We start from the raw sequence: 25,000 nt of genomic DNA, 5'->3' as shown, positions 1-25,000 counted from the left end.
TTTGGACTTCATCCAATGTTCTAAACTTTTCTAGGAGTTCTTTCTAAGTTTCTACTCTGTTTTGGAAGTATAAATGCTTTTTGCTTTGCCGTCGCCTGTCACTTCCAGAGCCGCGCCCAGTGAAGCCGAGGCCTAAGAAAAGGCAGCAACGAAACACAAGGAAGCTAAACAAGAGAAATTGCGATAGGCTTCGCACTCAGTGTCCCTCGCCCACCCCCAACTCAGCTGATTCAAGGGACTTGATTGAACTTGTCTATGACTTCGTTTTAGACTTTCCGCAGTTATTTCATAGTTTATGCTGGTAACTAGAACTTAGAATTTAACTATAATAGACCCTTTGATGATGATTCATTGTTATAATATTTCATAACTATCGTAGAGAATCCCACCTATATTTTGAAAACATTTCAGATTTAGATATTCTTTTTACATAAGCTGCGTCGTTTGCATTTCTCAAGTAGAACTTTACGGTAAAAAAAATATTAACATCTGACAATCAATCCTAGTTGGGTCATCATTATCTACGACTGCAGTGTTGTTGACAGTCTCATATAAACTCAATTTACGTAAATGGGACTCTTGAAGACCTATTTTAAACTTCGACTGCCTTTTAAAGAAAAAAAAAAAATCAAAGATTAAACAAAATTTTCCCGAAGAGTCATAGACAAAACTGTGGAGTTAAAACTTTTCCGGTCATGAGCAGGCTTGCCGAAAGAGAGAGATTTTTAATTTACACGAAGTATAAAGATTATTTCATTACCGCACTTACTAATGAGTAGTAATAAAAGAATATGACGGATGGCTAAATTCAACACGAAAAATGGAAAGAGAGGAATAGAGAAGAATGAAGGATAAAGAGAGGGAGAGGAAGAAAGAAACATAAGCCAAGGGAAAAGACCGGGTTTTTATATATATATATGTATATATATACATACATGTATATATACAAATACACATACATACACACATATATATATATTTGTATATATATATATATATATATATATATATATATATATAAACCTCTCACAATTTAAGTACCACAAGAATCCAGATAAGAATTTACGAAGAAGATACAACAGATTTATCACATGGAATTAAGAATGAAAAAGCACTCTTAAATTATCTTAAATGATGAAATTAACCTTTAAAGTCAAATGATAAGGGCAGATCTCTCTCTCTCTCTCTCTTTCTTCCTCCCTCTCTCTCTCTCTCTCTCTCTCTCTTACTCTCTCTCTCTCTCTCTCTCTCTCTTCCCCCCCCCTCTCTCTCTCTCTCTCTCTCTCCTTCCTTCTCTCTGTCTGTCTCCCTGTGTCTCTGTCTGGCTCACTGCCACCCCCCTCTCTCTGTCTGTCTCCCTCTGTCTTTGTCTCCCCCCCTCTCTCTGTCTGTCTCCCTCTGTCTCTGTCTGTCTCCCTCTGTCTCTTTGTCTCCCCCCCTCTCTCTGTCTGTCTCCCTGTGTCTCTGTCTGGCTCACTGCCACCCCCCTCTCTCTGTCTGTCTCCCTCTGTCTTTGTCTCCCCCCCTCTCTCTGTCTGTCTCCCTCTGTCTCTGTCTGTCTCCCTCTGTCTCTTTGTCTCCCCCCCTCTCTCTGTCTGTCTCCCTCTGTACCCCCCCTCTCTCTGTCTGTCTCCCTCTGCCTCTGTCTGTCTCTCTGTGTCCCCCCCCTCTCTCTGTCTGTCTCTCTGTATCCCCCCCTCTCTCTGTCTGTCTCTCTCTGTCTCTTTGTCTCCCCCCCTCTCTCTGTCTGTCTCTCTGTCCCCCCTCCCCTCTCTCTGTCTGTCTCCCTCTGTCTTTGTCTCTCTGTCTGCCCCCCCCTCTATCTGTCTGTCTCCCTCTGCCTCTGTCTATCTCTCTGTCTCCCCCCCTCTCTCTGTCTGTTTCCCTATGTCTCTGTCTGTCTCTCTGCCCCCCCCCCCCCTTCTCTCTGTCTGTCCTTCTCTGTCTCTGTTTGTCTGTCTGTTTGTCTGTCGAAATTAAGTGCACACGTTCTCCTTGTTGGGTCCATAAGCACGTAAACCCACATATGGCATTTGGAATTCATTATAATTAACCTGTGCTGGAATGTCGGTTTGATGTACAGGGGCAATAATTTTCGTTTAGTTTAATCATAGGCTTGACTATTAATAAATTTCTGGGATGAATATCTAAGTACTCGAACTCACGCGCACATACACGTGCACCTATACACACACACACACACACAGTACACATAAAGTTCACTTGGATCGACATGCATAAGAAAAAAGAAAGGGATAGAAAAGGGGGAAAGCACTACCTGATCTACGAGAGAAAGTACTTGAAAATAATCATGTATCAATTATTTCATCAACAGTTTCTGTGATTTAATGGTGCCTACGTATTTTCTTTGATAGGACCGTGATGCGACGCTTTGATCCGGTTTTAAGTCACGAACTCGCAAAGGATAGGGCGGTGCCTTCTTGCGATGGTCTTTGGCTCTGGCAGGGGCGGCCGTTGCCCCGAGTGAGTATCAGGTATTTCAGGTATTTCCCGTAAACTAGTTAAGACCGGTATGAGTAAATGGTGTCATTAATCAAAAGCGATAGAGTCATACACTTCTCCTTCCCCTCAATTGGGCAGTGAATCAACAGCTGAAACAGTATTTTAAAACGTGTAAAAAACATTTCTAGACAATAAAATCTCACGAGCATCTGATTGTGTGACCTTTTCCGTTATTCAACAGGTCAGTATAGCATAGTGAATGATCAATGTCGACTTTTTTCTTCCTCTTAAACAAAAAAGCTTAGTGATATCTCATCCCGCACAGTCCTCGCCGGTCTGGTGAGGGATGCGAGGACGGCGTGAGGGCTAAGGAGTGTGTGTGTGTGTAAGGTAACAGAAACGCAGTACTGTAACGTTGAACTTGATACAGGAACAATTCCAGGTCATTGTCCCTTGGAGACCTGATCTGCACTTTCCTTATACCTTCATTAACCTGATGCGAGTCGCACCCGGCCATCCGCGCATCGTACATGTAGATAGAGCGGCCAAAGCGGGGTGGGCAGGGGAATCCACGTACGTTTGCGCAGATACATGAGGGGATAATAAAACTCATGAGACTACTGATGTCGGCTCTCGGTGCCCATTTACCACTGGGATGATTAAATTGGACTTGTGCCATGGACTTGTTATACCAAAAAGAGAGGGTACCATGGTGGGACAAGGAATGGGCGAATGGTCTCACTACATACAAATGTACATCATCATTTCATCATTGGGGAGCTAACGCCGGCGGGGGCGCATAGCCGCATCCACCCTTCGCTTCCACCTACGAGGGTCCCTCATAGCGAGCCGCCAGGCAGGGGCCCGGCCCACCTCTAGCTCCTAACGATAGGTTTGATCGATCTGTCCAAGCCACGACTTCCTCGGTCGTCCCACAGGCCTCCTTTACCCGGGGTCGTATCGAACAGAGACAACCTGGTGGGCAGGGTGTTCCTGAGGGAATCGAGGCAAGTGGCCGTATAGTTGGCGATCGCGGATTGTGCAAATAACTGGTCCTGTTCCGGTCTCACGGTGCAACCGTTGGTTGGACACATGGTCCCGCCAACTGTACCCCATGATCCGGTGCAAGGATCTGTTACAAAAGCCATCAAGACGCGATTTCAAAGCACAAGATAGCGTCCAGGTTTCACTACCATACAGTAAAAGTGGCAGTATCAGCTACGTGTGAAGACAGGTAGCTTAGTCCTTTTGCACAGGGTGGGCGCACCTCTGCCACCCCTACCGACGCTGCCCCATATAGAGGGGTTTGGCTGGCATATGTTCATATATATGTGTATATATATACGTATATGTATATATATATATATATATACATATATGCGCACACACACATTTATACATATATATATTTATTTATTTCTATATATTTATTTAGGTGTGTGTATCTAGGTAAGTGTGTGTGTGTATATATACACACACTTATATACAGAGAGAGAGAGTGCGAGAGAAGTCTTGTGGTATCTATAAGATGAAAAAGGCTTAGGAATCAACCCTAAGGAAATATCCGGAGTCCCTGTGGTAGTTCGTTGTCGCTTGCTACCTCGTTCGGGCAACTCCTGCGACGCCGCTGGTGCCAGACCGTATCGGTCTATGCCGTTCCTTCGGATCCATCAGCTGCGTGGAGAGAGGGAGCATGCCGCATGGGCATCAGCTTGCTCCTCACATCCTTTCGCCTGGGCATTGACGCTACCTAAGCGGGAGAGGGTAGACACAATAATGCCATAATCGACATTGACTGATGGTGGCTTTCGATATATATATATATATATATATGTATATGCATATATAAATGTATGTATACATATAGATACACACATGTGTGTGTGTGTGTGTGTGTGTAAATATATGTATTGTTAAATGTTCGTAATATATATATATATATATATATATATATCATCATCATCATTATACGGATAAATCATTGGACTGATCAGCTGTGGCATCTTTAACAAACTGCCTCCATTCTCTTCTATGCTGCGCCTTCCTATATACTTGCACCATGCTTAAGTTTGTAGGCTCTCTCATGTTGTCCTTGTATCTAGTTTTTGGTCTAGCCCATCCCGTCTTACAACATGCCCTAAAAATGCCAGTTTCCTTCTGTCAGTGCAATTCAGCAGTTGATCGGTCGTTTTTATTTTAAGTTGTTCCAAAATGCTATCATTTGCGCGGTGTTCAGTCCAACTTACACGTAATAATCGACGGTAACTCCATAATTCAAAAGATGCTAGTCTCTTTCTGTCCCTTTGCTTTACAACCCAACATTCCGAGCCATATGTTGCTATTGGGAAGACAAATGTGCTCAAGAGTCGCTTCTTAGTCTTCAAGGAAATGGACTTGTTTTTCCACGTGAGTGATAAAGCAACTACTGCATTTTTGGCAATGCTTACCCTCTTTCTGATTTCTTTCGAGTCATCATATGTGTTTGTTATTGTTGTACCCAGGTGGTTGAAATGGTTAATCTCTTCAACTGTTTCTCTATTAACAAGTAATGTTTCGTCACTTGGGGAATCAGTTTCAATTTTCATAACTTTAGTTTTATCTACATTCAGAAAAAGTCCAGCCTCCTCACTTTTCAATACTAATCTGCTGACTAACTCTTGAAGCTCCTGCGTTGACCCAGCAATCAAAACTACATCATCTGCGTATCTCAAGTTATTCACGGTACGTCCCCCAATTTTGATAGTCCCTTCAAATTTATCAAGTGCTTCTCTCATGATTGCTTCGGCGTATATATTAAAAAGGTGAGGTGATAAAATACAACCTTTTCTTACTCCCTGTCCAATGCTTAACCATTCCGTTAACCCATAAGCTGTTCTAATTGCTGCCTGTTGTTGTTCATATAGATTCTTGATTAGCATAATGATGTGTGTTGGGAAGCCCATTCTCTTCATCTCATGCCATAGGATTACATGTACAACCGCATCAAAAGCCTTCCTATAGTCTATGAAACAAATACAATTTATTTCTCTGTTCCCTATTTTTCTCGATTATCATCTTCAAATTTAAGATTTGATCTCTTGTACCTTTTCCAGGACGAAATCCATGCTGTTCTTCAGCAATCTCTATTTCAAGACGATTTTTCATTCGGCCAACTCTTATCTTGAGAAGTATTTTACTACAGTGGCTAATGAGAGCTATTGTTCTGTTATTGCAGCATTCGAGAGTGTCACCTTTCTTTGGAATTGTTATGAAGACAGACTTTGCCCAATCATCTGGCCATAACTTCTCGTTCCATTTTACGACACAGTTTATGAAAATATTTTTTTTTACATTGTCCGTTATTTATCATTTCTGCTGCAATATCGTCATAACCCGGGTTTTTCCCGATTTTTGTCTCATTCATAGTTTTTTCAACCTCTGAAAAAGTTAGTGGTTCTTGTTCAACTTCAAAAAGGCTTGTTCTTTGGCTTGTTTCTGTAGTTCCATTCTTACTGTACAGTTCTTCGCAATATCTTTTCCATCGATCTATAACCTTACTGCCTTCACTAAGTTTTTCTCTGGTTTCATCTTTAACTACATCTATCCTTGGTCTAAACTATCTTGTCAATTTTTTAACTCCTTGATAGAGGTAAATGGGCACCGAGAGCCGATTATCCCCTCATGTATCTGCGCAAACGTACGTGGATTCCCCTGCCCACCCCGCTTTGGCCGCTCTATCTACATGTACGATGCGCGGATGGCCGGGTGCGACTCGCATCAGGTTAATGAAGGTATAAGGAAAGTGCAGATCAGGTCTCCAAGGGACAATGACCTGGAATTGTTCCTGTATCAAGTTCAACGTTACAGTACTGCGTTTCTGTTACCTTACACACACACAAAAGTGAACAGGCAAAGTAGAGGCCCCAAGGTTCTTTCTTTGCTCGCAGTTCCTGCACTAGGAATGCTATCCCTGCCGCGATAATCAGTAGAACTGATAGACGCCAGGTATACTCTACAATAGCCAGGAATCAGTTGCACTGAAGATGCCTATCGCTGAATCCACTGCCTTGCTCCCAGCAGCTTCACCGTAACCCAGGTATAGGGAGCTGGTAGGGTACTATCCTTGCTCAAGGGAACCCCAGGGTGCAGTTTAAGATCATACCCAGGACAATATATATACATATTTATGTAAATATATGTATATACATACATATACATATACATACATATATACATACATATGTATACATATATATGTAAATATATGTATATACACACATATATATATATGAAAATATATGTATATACAAACATACACACGTATACACACACACACACACACACACATATATATATATATATATATATATATACACACACACACGTGTGTGTAGATATATAGATAGATATAGATGTAGATATAAACACACATGTGTGTATATGTGTGTGTGTGTGTGTGCGCGCGCCTATATATCTATATGTATATATATAATTGTGTATGTATGTATATGTATATACATGTATACACACATATATATGTGTGGGGAATGTGTATATGTATATGTATATATACACACACACACATACATACATACATACATACATGCATATATATATATATATATATATATATATATATATGTGTGTGTGTGTGAGTGTGTGTATGTGTATGTGTATGTGTGTGCATACATATAAGCATATGTATGTGTATATATGTATGTATATATATCTACATCTATACATATGTATATATATACACATACATTTATATATATACATATACATATATATGTATATATATACATATAAATAAATAGGTATATATATACACACATACACACACACACACACACACACATTAATTTCCTTTTGGGAAATTAATGAACATGCAAGAGTAACACACTTAAGTAATATAGTCATAAAAAATAGTTTAATATAAATGAGGATGGCCTTTGCCTATGCGTGGGAGTCCATCGAAACATTTGCTTTTTAGAAATCACTCAACATTTTTTAGTTATCGTGAATTAAAAGAATTCTGACATCATAAAATGTGAAGTCTGTCTCCCTCTGTCTCTTTGTCTCCCCCTCTCTCTCTGTCTGTCTCCCTCTGTCTCTGTCTGTCTCTCTGCCCCCCCCCCCTCTCTCTCTCTGTCTCCCTCTGTCTCTGTCTGTCTCTCTGCCCCCCCCCCCCTTCTCTCTGTCTGTCTCCCTCTGTCTCTGTCTGTCTCTCTGCCCCCCCCCCCCCTCTCTCTCTGTCTGTCTCTCTGCCCCCCCCCCCTTCTCTCTGTCTGTCTCCCTCTGTCTCTGTCTGTCTCTCTGCCCCCCCCCCCCCCTTCTCTCTGTCTGTCTCCCTCTGTCTCTGTCTGTCTCTCTGCCCCTCCCCCCCCCCCTTCTCTCTGTCTGTCTCCCTCTGTCTCTGTCTGTCTCTCTGCCCCCCCCCCCCTTCTCTCTGTCTGTCCTTCTCTGTCTATGTTTGTCTGTCGAAATTAAGTGCACACGTTCTCCTCGTTGGGTCCATAAGCACGTAAACCCACATATGGCATTTGGAATTCATTATAATTAACCTGTGCTGGAATGTCGTTTTGATGTACAGAAGCAATAATTTTCGTTTAGTTTAATCATAGGCTTGACTATTAATAAATTTCTGGGATGAATATCTAAGTACTCGAACTCACGCGCACATACACGTACACCTATATATATACACACATACGTGCGCGCACACACACACACACACACAGTACACATAAAGTTCACTTGGATCGACATGCATAAGAAAAAAGAAAGGGATAGAAAAGGGGGAAAGCACTACCTGATCTACGAGAGAAAGTACTTGAAAATAATCATGTATCAATTATTTCATCAACAGTTTCTGTGATTTAATGGTGCCTACGTATTTTCTTTGATAGGACCGTGATGCGACGCTTTGATCCGGTTTTAAGTCACGAACTCGCAAAGGATAGGGCGGTGCCTTCTTGCGATGGTCTTTGGCTCTGACAGGGGCGGCCGTTGCCCCGAGTGAGTATCAGGTATTTCAGGTATTTCCCGTAAACTAGTTAAGACCGGTATGAGTAAATGGTGTCATTAATCAAAAGCGATAGAGTCATACACTTCTCCTTCCCCTCAATTGGGCAGTGAATCAACAGCTGAAACAGTATTTTAAAACGTGTAAAAAACATTTCTAGACAATAAAATCTCACGAGCATCTGATTGTGTGACCTTTTCCGTTATTCAACAGGTCAGTATAGCATAGTGAATGATCAATGTCGACTTTTTTCTTCCTCTTAAACAAAAAAGCTTAGAGATATTTATCCCGCACAGTCCTCGCCGGTCTGGTGAGGGATGCGAGGACGGCGTGAGGGCAAAGGAGTGTGTGTGTGTGTAAGGTAACAGAAACGCAGTACTGTAACGTTGAACTTGATACAGGAGCAATTCCAGGTCATTGTCCCTTGGAGACCTGATCTGCACTTTCCTTATACCTTCATTAACCTGATGCGAGTCGCACCCGGCCATCCGCGCATCGTACATGTAGATAGAGCGGCCAAAGCGGGGTGGGCAGGGGAATCCACGTACGTTTGCGCAGATACATGAGGGGATAATAAAACTCATGAGACTACTGATGTCGGCTCTCGGTGCCCATTTACCACTGGGATGATTAAATTGGACTTGTGCCATGGACTTGATATACCAAAAAGAGAGGGTACCATGGTGGGACAAGGAATGGGCGAATGGTCTCACTACATACAAATGTACATCATCATTTCATCATTGGGGAGCTAACGCCGGCGGGGGCGCATAGCCGCATCCACCCTTCGCTTCCACCTACGAGGGTCCCTCATAGAGAGCCGCCAGGCAGGGGCCCGGCCCACCTCTAGCTCCTCACGATAGGTTTGATCGATCTGTCCAAGCCACGACTTCCTCGGTCGTCCCACAGGCCTCCTCCACCCGGGGTCGTATCGAACAGAGACAACCTGGTGGGCAGGGTGTTCCTGAGGGAATCGAGGCAAGTGGCCGTATAGTTGGCGATCGCGGATTATGTAAATAACTAGTCCTGTTCCGGTCTCACGGTGCAACCGTTGGTTGGACACATGGTCCCGCCAACTGTACCCCATGATCCGGTGCAAGGATCTGTTACAAAAGCCATCAAGACGCGATTTCAAAGCACAAGATAGCGTCCAGGTTTCACTACCATACAGTAAAAGTGGCAGTATCAGCTACGTGTGAAGACAGGTAGCTTAGTCCTTTTGCACAGGGTGGGCGCACCTCTGCCACCCCTACCGACGCTGTCCCATATAGAGGGGTTTGGCTGGCATATGTTCATATATATGTGTATATATATACGTATATGTATATATATATATATACATATATGCGCACACACACATTTATACATATATATATTTATTTATTTCTATATATTTATTTAGGTGTGTGTATCTAGGTAAGTGTGTGTGTGTATATATACACACACTTATATACAGAGAGAGAGAGTGAGAGAGAAGTCTTGTGGTATCAATAAGATGAAAAAAGCTTAGGAATCAACCCTAAGGAAATATCCGGAGTCCCTGTGGTAGTTCGTTGTCGCTTTGCTACCTCGTTCGGGCAACTCCTGCGACGCCGCTGGTGCCAGACCGTATCGGTCTCTGCCGTTCCTTCGGATCCATCAGCTGCGTGGAGAGAGGGAGCATGCCGCATGGGCATCAGCTTGCTCCTCACATCCTTTCGCCTGGGCATTGACGCTACCTAAGCGGGAGAGGGTAGACACAATAATGCCATAATCGACATTGACTGATGGTGGCTTTCGATATATATATATATATGTATATGCATATATAAATGTATGTATACATATAGATACACACATGTGTGTGTGTGTGTGTGTGTGTAAATATATGTATTGTTAAATGTTCGTAATATATATATATATATATATATATATATATATCATCATCATCATTATACGGATAAATCATTGGACTGATCAGCTGTGGCATCTTTAACAAACTGCCTCCATTCTCTTCTATGCTGCGCCTTCCTATATACTTGCACCATGCTTAAGTTTGTAGGCTCTCTCATGTTGTCCTTGTATCTAGTTTTTGGTCTAGCCCATCCCGTCTTACAACATGCCCTAAAAATGCCAGTTTCCTTCTGTCAGTGCAATTCAGCAGTTGATCGGTCGTTTTTATTTTAAGTTGTTCCAAAATGCTATCATTTGCGCGGTGTTCAGTCCAACTTACACGTAATAATCGACGGTAACTCCATAATTCAAAAGATGCTAGTCTCTTTCTGTCCCTTTGCTTTACAACCCAACATTCCGAGCCATATGTTGCTATTGGGAAGATAAATGTGCTCAAGAGTCGCTTCTTAGTCTTCAAGGAAATGGACTTGTTTTTCCACGTGAGTGATAAAGCAACTACTGCATTTTTGGCAATGCTAACCCTCTTTCTGATTTCTTTCGAGTCATCATATGTGTTTGTTATTGTTGTACCCAGGTGGTTGAAATGGTTAATCTCTTCAACTGTTTCTCTATTAACAAGTAATGTTTCGTCACTTGGGGAATCAGTTTCAATTTTCATAACTTTAGTTTTATCTACATTCAGAAAAAGTCCAGCCTCCTCACTTTTCAATACTAATCTGCTGACTAACTCTTGAAGCTCCTGCGTTGACCCAGCAATCAAAACTACATCATCTGCGTATCTCAAGTTATTCACGGTACGTCCCCCAATTTTGATAGTCCCTTCAAATTTATCAAGTGCTTCTCTCATGATTGATTTGGCGTATATGTTAAAAAGGTGAGGTGATAAAATACAACCTTGTCTTACTCCCTGTCCAATGCTTAACCATGTCGTTAACCCATAAGCTGTTCTAATTGCTGCCTGTTATTGTTCATATAGATTCTTGATTAGCATAATGATTTGTGTTGGGAAGCCCATTCTCTTCATCTCATGCCATAGGATTACATGTACAACCGTATCAAAAGCCTTCCTATAGTCTATGAAACAAATACAAATTCTTTCTCTGTTCCCTATTTTTCTCGATTATTCTTGTACCTTTTCCAGGACGAAATCCATGCTGTTCTTCAGCAATCTCTATTTCAAGACGATTTTTCATTCGGCCAACTATTATCTTGAGAAGTATTTTACTACAGTGGCTAATGAGAGCTATTGTTCTGTTATTGCAGCATTCGAGAGTGTCACCTTTCTTTGGAATTGTTATGAAGACAGACTTTGCCCAATCATCTGGCCATAACTTCTCGTTCCATTTTGCGACACAGTTTATGAAAATATTTTTTTTTACATTGTCCGTTATTTATCATTTCTGCTGCAATATCGTCATAACCCGGGTTTTTCCCGATTTTTGTCTCATTCATAGTTTTTTCAACCTCTGAAAAAGTTAGTGGTTCTTGTTCAACTTCAAAAAGGCTTGTTCTTTGGCTTGTTTCTGTAGTTCCATTCTTACTGTACAGTTCTTCGCAATATCTTTTCCATCGATCTATAACCTTACTGCCTTCACTAAGTTTTTCTCTGTTTTCATCTTTAACTACATCTATCCTTGGTCTAAACTATCTTGTCAATTTTTTAACTCCTTGATAGAGGTAAATGGGCACCGAGAGCCGACATCAGTAGTCTCATGAGTTTTATTATCCCCTCATGTATCTGCGCAAACGTACGTGGATTCCCCTGCCCACCCCGCTTTGGCCGCTCTATCTACATGTACGATGCGCGGATGGCCGGGTGCGACTCGCATCAGGTTAATGAAGGTATAAGGAAAGTGCAGATCAGGTCTCCAAGGGACAATGACCTGGAATTGTTCCTGTATCAAGTTCAACGTTACAGTACTGCGTTTCTGTTACCTTACACACACACAAAAGTGAACAGGCAAAGTAGAGGCCCCAAGGTTCTTTCTTTGCTCGCAGTTCCTGCACTAGGAATGCTATCCCTGCCGCGATAATCAGTAGAACTGATAGACGCCAGGTATACTCTACAATAGCCAGGAATCAGTTGCACTGAAGATGCCTATCGCTGAATCCACTGCCTTGCTCCCAGCAGCTTCACCGTAACCCAGGTATAGGGAGCTGGTAGGGTACTATCCTTGCTCAAGGGAACCCCAGGGTGCAGTTTAAGATCATACCCAGGACAATATATATACATATTTATGTAAATATATGTATATACATACATATACATATACATACATATATACATACATATGTATACATATATATGTAAATATATGTATATACACACATATATATATGAAAATATATGTATATACAAACATACACACGTATACACACACACACACACACATATATATATATATATATACACACACACACACACGTGTGTGTAGATATATAGATAGATATAGATGTAGATATAAACACACATGTGTGTATATGTGTGTGTGTGTGTGTGCGCGCGCCTATATATCTATATGTATATATATAATTGTGTATGTATGTATATGTATATACATGTATACACACATATATATGTGTGGGGAATGTGTATATGTATATGTATATATACACACACACATACATACATACATACATGCATATATATATATATATATATATATATATATGTGTGTTTGTGAGTGTGTGTATGTGTATGTGTATGTGTGTGCATACATATAAGCATATGTATGTGTATATATGTATGTATATATATCTACATCTATACATATGTATATATATACACATACATATATATATACATATACATATATATGTATATATATACATATAAATAAATAGGTATATATATACACACATACACACACACACACACACACACACATTAATTTCCTTTTGGGAAATTAATGAACATGCAAGAGTAACACACTTAAGTAATATAGTCATAAAAAATAGTTTAATATAAATGAGGATGGCCTTTGCCTATGCGTGGGAGTCCATCGAAACATTTGCTTTTTAGAAATCACTCAACATTTTTTAGTTATCGTGAATTAAAAGAATTCTGACATCATAAAATGTGAAGTCTGTCTCCCTCTGTCTCTTTGTCTCCCCCTCTCTCTCTGTCTGTCTCCCTCTGTCTCTTTGTCTCCCCCTCTCTCTCTGTCTGTCTCCCTCTGTCTCTGTCTGTCTCTCTGCCCCCCCCCCCCCCTTCTCTCTGTCTGTCCTTCTCTGTCTATGTTTGTCTGTCGAAATTAAGTGCACACGTTCTCCTCGTTGGGTCCATAAGCACGTAAACCCACATATGGCATTTGGAATTCATTATAATTAACCTGTGCTGGAATGTCGTTTTGATGTACAGGGGCAATAATTTTCGTTTAGTTTAATCATAGGCTTGACTATTAATAAATTTCTGGGATGAATATCTAAGTACTCGAACTCACGCGCACATACACGTGCACCTATACACACACACACACACAGTACACATAAAGTTCACTTGGATCGACATGCATAAGAAAAAAGAAAGGGATAGAAAAGGGGGAAAGCACTACCTGATCTACGAGAGAAAGTACTTGAAAATAATCATGTATCAATTATTTCATCAACAGTTTCTGTGATTTAATGGTGCCTACGTATTTTCTTTGATAGGACCGTGATGCGACGCTTTGATCCGGTTTTAAGTCACGAACTCGCAAAGGATAGGGCGGTGCCTTCTTGCGATGGTCTTTGGCTCTGGCAGGGGCGGCCGTTGCCCCGAGTGAGTGTCAGGTATTTCAGGTATTTCCCGTAAACTAGTTAAGACCGGTATGAGTAAATGGTGTCATTAATCAAATGCGATAGAGTCATACACTTCTCCTTCCCCTCATTTGGGCAATGAATCAACAGCTGAAACCGTATTTTAAAACGTGTAAAAAACATTTCTAGACAATAAAATCTCACAAGCATCTGATTGTGTGACCTTTTCCGTTAATCAACAGGTCAGTATAGCATAGTGAATGATCAATGTCGACTTTTTTCTTCCTCTTAAACAAAAAAGCTTAGAGATATTTATCCCGCACAGTCCTCGCCGGTCTGGTGAGGGATGCGAGGACGGCGTGAGGGCAAAGGAGTGTGTGTGTGTGTAAGGTAACAGAAACGCAGTACTGTAACGTTGAACTTGATAGAGCGGCCAAAGCGGGGTGGGCAGGGGAATCCACGTACGTTTGCGCAGATACATGAGGGGATAATAAAACTCATGAGACTACTGATGTCGGCTCTCGGTGCCCATTTACCACTGGGATGATTAAATTGGACTTGTGCCATGGACTTGATATACCAAAAAGAGAGGGTACCATGGTGGGACAAGGAATGGGCGAATGGTCTCACTACATACAAATGTACATCATCATTTCATCATTGGGGAGCTAACGCCGGCGGGGGCGCATAGCCGCATCCACCCTTCGCTTCCACCTACGAGGGTCCCTCATAGAGAGCCGCCAGGCAGGGGCCCGGCCCACCTCTAGCTCCTCACGATAGGTTTGATCGATCTGTCCAAGCCACGACTTCCTCGGTCGTCCCACAGGCCTCCTCCACCCGGGGTCGTATCGAACAGAGACAACCTGGTGGGCAGGGTGTTCCTGAGGGAATCGAGGCAAGTGGCCGTATAGTTGGCGATCGCGGATTATGTAAATAACTAGTCCTGTTCCGGTCTCACGGTGCAACCGTTGGTTGGACACATGGTCCCGCCAACTGTACCCCATGATCCGGTGCAAGGATCTGTTACAAAAGCCATCAAGACGCGATTTCAAAGCACAAGATAGCGTCCAGGTTTCACTACCATACAGTGGCAGTATCAGCTACGTGTGAAGACAGGTAGCTTAGTCCTTTTGCACAGGGTGGGCGCACCTCTGCCACCCCTACCGACGCTGTCCCATATAGAGGGGTTTGGCTGGCATATGTTCATATATATGTGTATATATATACGTATATGTATATATATATACATATATGCGCACACACACATTTATACATATATATATTTATTTATTTCTATATATTTATTTAGGTGTGTGTATCTAGGTAAGTGTGTGTGTGTATATATACACACACTTATATACAGAGAGAGAGAGTGAGAGAGAAGTCTTGTGGTATCAATAAGATGAAAAAAGCTTAGGAATCAACCCTAAGGAAATATCCGGAGTCCCTGTGGTAGTTCGTTGTCGTTTGCTACCTCGTTCGGGCAACTCCTGCGACGCCGCTGGTGCCAGACCGTATCGGTCTCTGCCGTTCCTTCGGATCCATCAGCTGCGTGGAGAGAGGGAGCATGCCGCATGGGCATCAGCTTGCTCCTCACATCCTTTCGCCTGGGCATTGACGCTACCTAAGCGGGAGAGGGTAGACACAATAATGCCATAATCGACATTGACTGATGGTGGCTTTCGATATATATATATATGTATATGCATATATAAATGTATGTATACATATAGATACACACATGTGTGTGTGTGTGTGTGTAAATATATGTATTGTTAAATGTTCGTAATATATATATATATATATATATATATATATATCATCATCATCATTATACGGATAAATCATTGGACTGATCAGCTGTGGCATCTTTAACAAACTGCCTCCATTCTCTTCTATGCTGCGCCTTCCTATATACTTGCACCATGCTTAAGTTTGTAGGCTCTCTCATGTTGTCCTTGTATCTAGTTTTTGGTCTAGCCCATCCCGTCTTACAACATGCCCTAAAAATGCCAGTTTCCTTCTGTCAGTGCAATTCAGCAGTTGATCGGTCGTTTTTATTTTAAGTTGTTCCAAAATGCTATCATTTGCGCGGTGTTCAGTCCAACTTACACGTAATAATCGACGGTAACTCCATAATTCAAAAGATGCTAGTCTCTTTCTGTCCCTTTGCTTTACAACCCAACATTCCGAGCCATATGTTGCTATTGGGAAGATAAATGTGCTCAAGAGTCGCTTCTTAGTCTTCAAGGAAATGGACTTGTTTTTCCACGTGAGTGATAAAGCAACTACTGCATTTTTGGCAATGCTAACCCTCTTTCTGATTTCTTTCGAGTCATCATATGTGTTTGTTATTGTTGTACCCAGGTGGTTGAAATGGTTAATCTCTTCAACTGTTTCTCTATTAACAAGTAATGTTTCGTCACTTGGGGAATCAGTTTCAATTTTCATAACTTTAGTTTTATCTACATTCAGAAAAAGTCCAGCCTCCTCACTTTTCAATACTAATCTGCTGACTAACTCTTGAAGCTCCTGCGTTGACCCAGCAATCAAAACTACATCATCTGCGTATCTCAAGTTATTCACGGTACGTCCCCCAATTTTGATAGTCCCTTCAAATTTATCAAGTGCTTCTCTCATGATTGATTTGGCGTATATGTTAAAAAGGTGAGGTGATAAAATACAACCTTGTCTTACTCCCTGTCCAATGCTTAACCATGTCGTTAACCCATAAGCTGTTCTAATTGCTGCCTGTTATTGTTCATATAGATTCTTGATTAGCATAATGATTTGTGTTGGGAAGCCCATTCTCTTCATCTCATGCCATAGGATTACATGTACAACCGTATCAAAAGCCTTCCTATAGTCTATGAAACAAATACAAATTCTTTCTCTGTTCCCTATTTTTCTCGATTATTCTTGTACCTTTTCCAGGACGAAATCCATGCTGTTCTTCAGCAATCTCTATTTCAAGACGATTTTTCATTCGGCCAACTATTATCTTGAGAAGTATTTTACTACAGTGGCTAATGAGAGCTATTGTTCTGTTATTGCAGCATTCGAGAGTGTCACCTTTCTTTGGAATTGTTATGAAGACAGACTTTGCCCAATCATCTGGCCATAACTTCTCGTTCCATTTTGCGACACAGTTTATGAAAATATTTTTTTTTACATTGTCCGTTATTTATCATTTCTGCTGCAATATCGTCATAACCCGGGTTTTTCCCGATTTTTGTCTCATTCATAGTTTTTTCAACCTCTGAAAAAGTTAGTGGTTCTTGTTCAACTTCAAAAAGGCTTGTTCTTTGGCTTGTTTCTGTAGTTCCATTCTTACTGTACAGTTCTTCGCAATATCTTTTCCATCGATCTATAACCTTACTGCCTTCACTAAGTTTTTCTCTGTTTTCATCTTTAACTACATCTATCCTTGGTCTAAACTATCTTGTCAATTTTTTAACTCCTTGATAGAGGTAAATGGGCACCGAGAGCCGACATCAGTAGTCTCATGAGTTTTATTATCCCCTCATGTATCTGCGCAAACGTACGTGGATTCCCCTGCCCACGCATCATTTCCGTCTATAATTTTATTAGCACTAGATTTTATTTGTCTTCTTTTTTTCAATTTCGACTAAGGTTTCAGTTGAAATCCAACTTTTCCGAGAATGCTTTCTTTTCATAATTGTTGCTTTTGCTGTTTGAAGTAATATGTGTTTACCCTCTTCCCATAATACACTTTGCCATAAATCTACTATCAAGTTGTACTCTATATTCATTGTCAACAGATGAGAAGTCTAGTCTCAGTGGACCAGATTTCTTATGCAGCCTTTTAAGTCTAAGCTTAATGTCCGTGACAAGTAGCTGATAATCACTATTACAGTCGGCTCCTGGTAAGGTTTTTGTGTTTTTAACACTACTCTTCCACTTTCGGCTAATCATGATGTAATCAATCTGGGTTTTTTTCCACATGGCGACGTCCATGTATATAAACGTCTTGGATGGTGAGAGAAGAGGGTATTTAAAATTGTAAGATTGTTTGCTTTGCAAAAATCTATTAGAATTTCACCGCTCTCATTACATTCACCCAGGCCATATCTTCCATAGTTCTCAGTCGTTATGTTAGATTTCCCTACTTTAGCATTAGCATCTTCCATTGTCAATTACTTCCTGGAGGACATTGTAAAAATCTTCGATCTCTTCTTCGCTTGTTGTATTTGTTGGTGCATAAAACTGCACTATACTGACATTTAGAGGTTTTGCCTGTAACCTTATTTTCAAAATTCTGACAGAGACTGGTGCATACCCTAGTAATGATTTGTAAGAAATTTTATTGAGCACTACTGGTACTCCGTGGCTGTAACCCTTTTTTTTCCCCTGCAAATAGAACAGTGTGACCACTACACGTTTTGAAACTTCCGCTACCGCTCCAATTTGTTTCTGACATTCCAAGGCTCTCTATGTTATTCCGGTCCATTTCACTGCATATTGTCTGTAGCTTGCCAAGTTCTTTTAACTTCCTGACATTCCATGTTCCAATTTTCATATTTGATCTTAAATTAAGTTGCAGTACTGCGTTTCTGTTACCTTACACACACACAAAAGTGAACAGGGCAAAGTAGAGGCCCCAAGGTTCTTTCTTTGCTCGCAGTTCCTGCACTAGGAATGCTATCCCTGCCGCGATAATCAGTAGAACTGATAGACGCCAGGTATACTCTACAATAGCCAGGAATCAGTTGCACTGAAGATGCCTATCGCTGAATCCACTGCCTTGCTCCCAGCAGCTTCACCGTAACCCAGGTATAGGGAGCTGGTAGGGTACTATCCTTGCTCAAGGGAACCCCAGGGTGCAGTTTAAGATCATACCCAGGACAATATATACAATGTAAATATATGTATATACATACATATACATATACATACATATATACATACATATGTATACATATATATGTAAATATATGTATATACACACATATATATATGAAAATATATGTATATACAAACATACACACGTATACACACACACACACACACATATATATATATATATATACACACACACACACACGTGTGTGTAGATATATAGATAGATATAGATGTAGATATAAACACACATGTGTGTATATGTGTGTGTGTGTGTGTGCGCGCGCCTATATATCTATATGTATATATATAATTGTGTATGTATGTATATGTATATACATGTATACACACATATATATGTGTGGGGAATGTGTATATGTATATGTATATATACACACACACATACATACATACATACATGCATATATATATATATATATATATATATATGTGTGTTTGTGAGTGTGTGTATGTGTATGTGTATGTGTGTGCATACATATAAGCATATGTATGTGTATATATGTATGTATATATATCTACATCTATACATATGTATATATATACACATACATATATATATACATATACATATATATGTATATATATACATATAAATAAATAGGTATATATATACACACATACACACACACACACACACACACACATTAATTTCCTTTTGGGAAATTAATGAACATGCAAGAGTAACACACTTAAGTAATATAGTCATAAAAAATAGTTTAATATAAATGAGGATGGCCTTTGCCTATGCGTGGGAGTCCATCGAAACATTTGCTTTTTAGAAATCACTCAACATTTTTTAGTTATCGTGAATTAAAAGAATTCTGACATCATAAAATGTGAAGTCTGTCTCCCTCTGTCTCTTTGTCTCCCCCTCTCTCTCTGTCTGTCTCCCTCTGTCTCTTTGTCTCCCCCTCTCTCTCTGTCTGTCTCCCTCTGTCTCTGTCTGTCTCTCTGCCCCCCCCCCCCCCCTTCTCTCTGTCTGTCCTTCTCTGTCTATGTTTGTCTGTCGAAATTAAGTGCACACGTTCTCCTCGTTGGGTCCATAAGCACGTAAACCCACATATGGCATTTGGAATTCATTATAATTAACCTGTGCTGGAATGTCGTTTTGATGTACAGGGGCAATAATTTTCGTTTAGTTTAATCATAGGCTTGACTATTAATAAATTTCTGGGATGAATATCTAAGTACTCGAACTCACGCGCACATACACGTGCACCTATACACACACACACACACAGTACACATAAAGTTCACTTGGATCGACATGCATAAGAAAAAAGAAAGGGATAGAAAAGGGGGAAAGCACTACCTGATCTACGAGAGAAAGTACTGGAAAATAATCATGTATCAATTATTTCATCAACAGTTTCTGTGATTTAATGGTGCCTACGTATTTTCTTTGATAGGACCGTGATGCGACGCTTTGATCCGGTTTTAAGTCACGAACTCGCAAAGGATAGGGCGGTGCCTTCTTGCGATGGTCTTTGGCTCTGGCAGGGGCGGCCGTTGCCCCGAGTGAGTGTCAGGTATTTCAGGTATTTCCCGTAAACTAGTTAAGACCGGTATGAGTAAATGGTGTCATTAATCAAATGCGATAGAGTCATACACTTCTCCTTCCCCTCATTTGGGCAATGAATCAACAGCTGAAACCGTATTTTAAAACGTGTAAAAAACATTTCTAGACAATAAAATCTCACAAGCATCTGATTGTGTGACCTTTTCCGTTAATCAACAGGTCAGTATAGCATAGTGAATGATCAATGTCGACTTTTTTCTTCCTCTTAAACAAAAAAGCTTAGAGATATTTATCCCGCACAGTCCTCGCCGGTCTGGTGAGGGATGCGAGGACGGCGTGAGGGCAAAGGAGTGTGTGTGTGTGTAAGGTAACAGAAACGCAGTACTGTAACGTTGAACTTGATAGAGCGGCCAAAGCGGGGTGGGCAGGGGAATCCACGTACGTTTGCGCAGATACATGAGGGGATAATAAAACTCATGAGACTACTGATGTCGGCTCTCGGTGCCCATTTACCACTGGGATGATTAAATTGGACTTGTGCCATGGACTTGTTATACCAAAAAGAGAGGGTACCATGGTGGGACAAGGAATGGGCGAATGGTCTCACTACATACAAATGTACATCATCATTTCATCATTGGGGAGCTAACGCCGGCGGGGGCGCATAGCCGCATCCACCCTTCGCTTCCACCTACGAGGGTCCCTCATAGCGAGCCGCCAGGCAGGGGCCCGGCCCACCTCTAGCTCCTCACGATAGGTTTGATCGATCTGTCCAAGCCACGACTTCCTCGGTCGTCCCACAGGCCTCCTTTACCCGGGGTCGTATCGAACAGAGACAACCTGGTGGGCAGGGTGTTCCTGAGGGAATCGAGGCAAGTGGCCGTATAGTTGGCGATCGCGGATTGTGCAAATAACTGGTCCTGTTCCGGTCTCACGGTGCAACCGTTGGTTGGACACATGGTCCCGCCAACTGTACCCATGATCCGGCCACTTTTACCCCAGTAAATGTGGCAGTATCAGGGTCTTGAAAACGCGTAGCTTGGTCCTTTTGCACAGGGTGGGCGCACCTCTGCCATCCCTACCGACGCTGCCCACATATATATATGCATATATATATGTGTATATATATGCATATATATATATATGTGTATATATATATGCATATATATATATATTTATACTTATACATATATGCGCACACACACACATTTATACATACATTTCTATATATTTATTTATGTGTGTGTATCTAGGTAAGTGTGTGTGTATATATATACACACACTTATATACAGATAGAGAGAGTGAGAGAGAAGTCTTGTGGTATCAATAAGATGAAAAAAGCTTAGGAATCAACCCTAAGGAAATATCCGGAGTCCCTGTGGTAGTTCGTTGTCGCTTGCTACCTCGTTCGGGCAACTCCTGCGACGCCGCTGGTGCCAGACCGTATCGGTCTCTGCCGTTCCTTCGGATCCATCAGCTGCGTGGAGAGAGGGAGCATGCCGCATGGGCATCAGCTTGCTCCTCACATCCTTTCGCCTGGGCATTGACGCTACCTAAGCGGGAGAGGGTAGACACAATAATGCCATAATCGACATTGACTGATGGTGGCTTTCGATATATATATATGTATGTATATGCATATATAAATGTTTGTATACATATAGATACACACATGTGTGTGTGTGTATGTACATATATGTATTGTTAAATGTTCGTAATATATATATATATATATATATATATCATCATCATCATTATACGGATAAATCATAGGACTGGTCAGCTTTGGCATCTTTAACAAACTGCCTCCATTCTCTTCTATGCTGCGCCTTCCTATATACTTGCACCATGCTTAAGTTAGTAGGCTCTCTCATGCTGTCCTAGTTTTTGGTCTAGCCCATCCCGTCTTACAACATGCCCTAAAAATGCCAGTTTCCTTCTGTCAGTGCAATTCAGCAGTTGATCGGTCGTTTTTATTTTAAGTTGTTCCAAAATGCTATCATTTGCGCGGTGTTCAGTCCAACTTACACGTAATAATCGACGGTAACTCCATAATTCAAAAGATGCTAGTCTCTTTCTGTCCCTTTGCTTTACAACCCAACATTCCGAGCCATATGTTGCTATTGGGAAGATAAATGTGCTCAAGAGTCGCTTCTTAGTCTTCAAGGAAATGGACTTGTTTTTCCACGTGAGTGATAAAGCAACTACTGCATTTTTGGCAATGCTAACCCTCTTTCTGATTTCTTTCGAGTCATCATATGTGTTTGTTATTGTTGTACCCAGGTGGTTGAAATGGTTAATCTCTTCAACTGTTTCTCTATTAACAAGTAATGTTTCGTCACTTGGGGAATCAGTTTCAATTTTCATAACTTTAGTTTTATCTACATTCAGAAAAAAGTCCAGCCTCCTCACTTTTCAATACTACTCTGCTGACTAACTCTTGAAGCTCCTGCATTGACCCAGCAATCAAAACTACATCATCTGCGTATCTCAAGTTATTCACGGTACGTCCCCCAATTTTGATAGTCCCTTCAAATTTATCAAGTGCTTCTCTCATGATTGATTTGGCGTATATGTTAAAAAGGTGAGGTGATAAAATACAACCTTGTCTTACTCCCTGTCCAATGCTTAACCATTCCGTTAACTCATAAGCTGCTCTAATTGCTGCCTGTTATTGTTCATATAGATTCTTGATTAGCATAATGATTTGTGTTGGGAAGCCCATTCTCTTCATCTCATGCCATAGGATTTCATGTACAACCGTATCAAAAGCCTTCCTATAGTCTATGAAACAAATACAAATTCTTTCTCTGTTCCCTATTTTTCTCGATTATTCTTGTACCTTTTCCAGGACGAAATCCATGCTGTTCTTCAGCAATCTCTATTTCAAGACGATTTTTCATTCGGCCAACTATTATCTTGAGAAGTATTTTACTACAGTGGCTAATGAGAGCTATTGTTCTGTTATTGCAGCATTCGAGGGTCACCTTTCTTTGGAGTTGTTATGAGGACAGACTTTGCGTTCCATATTGCGACACACAGTTTATGAAAATATTTTTTTTTACATTGTCCGTTATTTATCATTTCTGCTGCAATATCGTCATAACCCGGGTTTTTCCCGATTTTTGTCTCATTCATAGTTTTTTCAACCTCTGACAAAGTTAGTGGTTCTTGTTCAACTTCAAAAAGGCTTGTTATTTGGCTTGTTCAACTTCAAAAAGGCTTATTTGGCTTGTTTCTGTAGTTCCATTCTTACTGTACAGTTCTTCGCAATATCTTTTCCATCTATCCATAACCTTACTGCCTTCACTAAGTTTTTTTGTTTTCATCTTTAACTACATCTATCCTTGGTCTAAACTATCTTGTCAATTTTTTTAACTCCTTGATAGAGATCTTTAATTGAGTTTGTTACTGGATTCGATTCAATTATCTGGCAAATATCATTTATATAGTTTTCTTTGTCTTTCCTTAGCAACCTTTGTACTAATGAATTCTGCTGCTTGTAAGCATCATTTCCGTCTATAATTTTATTAGCACTAGATTTTATTTGTCTTCTTTTTTTCAATTTCGACTAAGGTTTCAGTTGAAATCCAACTTTTCCGAGAATGCTTTCTTTTCATAATTGTTGCTTTTGCTGTTTGAAGTAATATGTGTTTACCCTCTTCCCATAATACACTTTGCCATAAATCTACTATCAAGTTGTACTCTATATTCATTGTCAACAGATGAGAAGTCTAGTCTCAGTGGACCAGATTTCTTATGCAGCCTTTTAAGTCTAAGCTTAATGTCCGTGACAAGTAGCTGATAATCACTATTACAGTCGGCTCCTGGTAAGGTTTTTGTGTTTTTAACACTACTCTTCCACTTTCGGCTAATCATGATGTAATCAATCTGGGTTTTTTTCCACATGGCGACGTCCATGTATATAAACGTCTTGGATGGTGAGAGAAGAGGGTATTTAAAATTGTAAGATTGTTTGCTTTGCAAAAATCTATTAGAATTTCACCGCTCTCATTACATTCACCCAGGCCATATCTTCCATAGTTCTCAGTCGTTATGTTAGATTTCCCTACTTTAGCATTAGCATCTTCCATTGTCAATTACTTCCTGGAGGACATTGTAAAAATCTTCGATCTCTTCTTCGCTTGTTGTATTTGTTGGTGCATAAAACTGCACTATACTGACATTTAGAGGTTTTGCCTGTAACCTTATTTTCAAAATTCTGACAGAGACTGGTGCATACCCTAGTAATGATTTGTAAGAAATTTTATTGAGCACTACTGGTACTCCGTGGCTGTAACCCTTTTTTTTCCCCTGCAAATAGAACAGTGTGACCACTACACGTTTTGAAACTTCCGCTACCGCTCCAATTTGTTTCTGACATTCCAAGGCTCTCTATGTTATTCCGGTCCATTTCACTGCATATTGTCTGTAGCTTGCCAAGTTCTTTTAACTTCCTGACATTCCATGTTCCAATTTTCATATTTGATCTTAAATTAAG

This window comes from Penaeus chinensis, chromosome 39 (genome assembly GCF_019202785.1).
Source record: "Penaeus chinensis breed Huanghai No. 1 chromosome 39, ASM1920278v2, whole genome shotgun sequence".
In the NCBI taxonomy this organism is placed as follows: Eukaryota; Metazoa; Arthropoda; class Malacostraca; order Decapoda; family Penaeidae; genus Penaeus; species Penaeus chinensis.
This window is presented reverse-complemented; position numbering follows the sequence as displayed.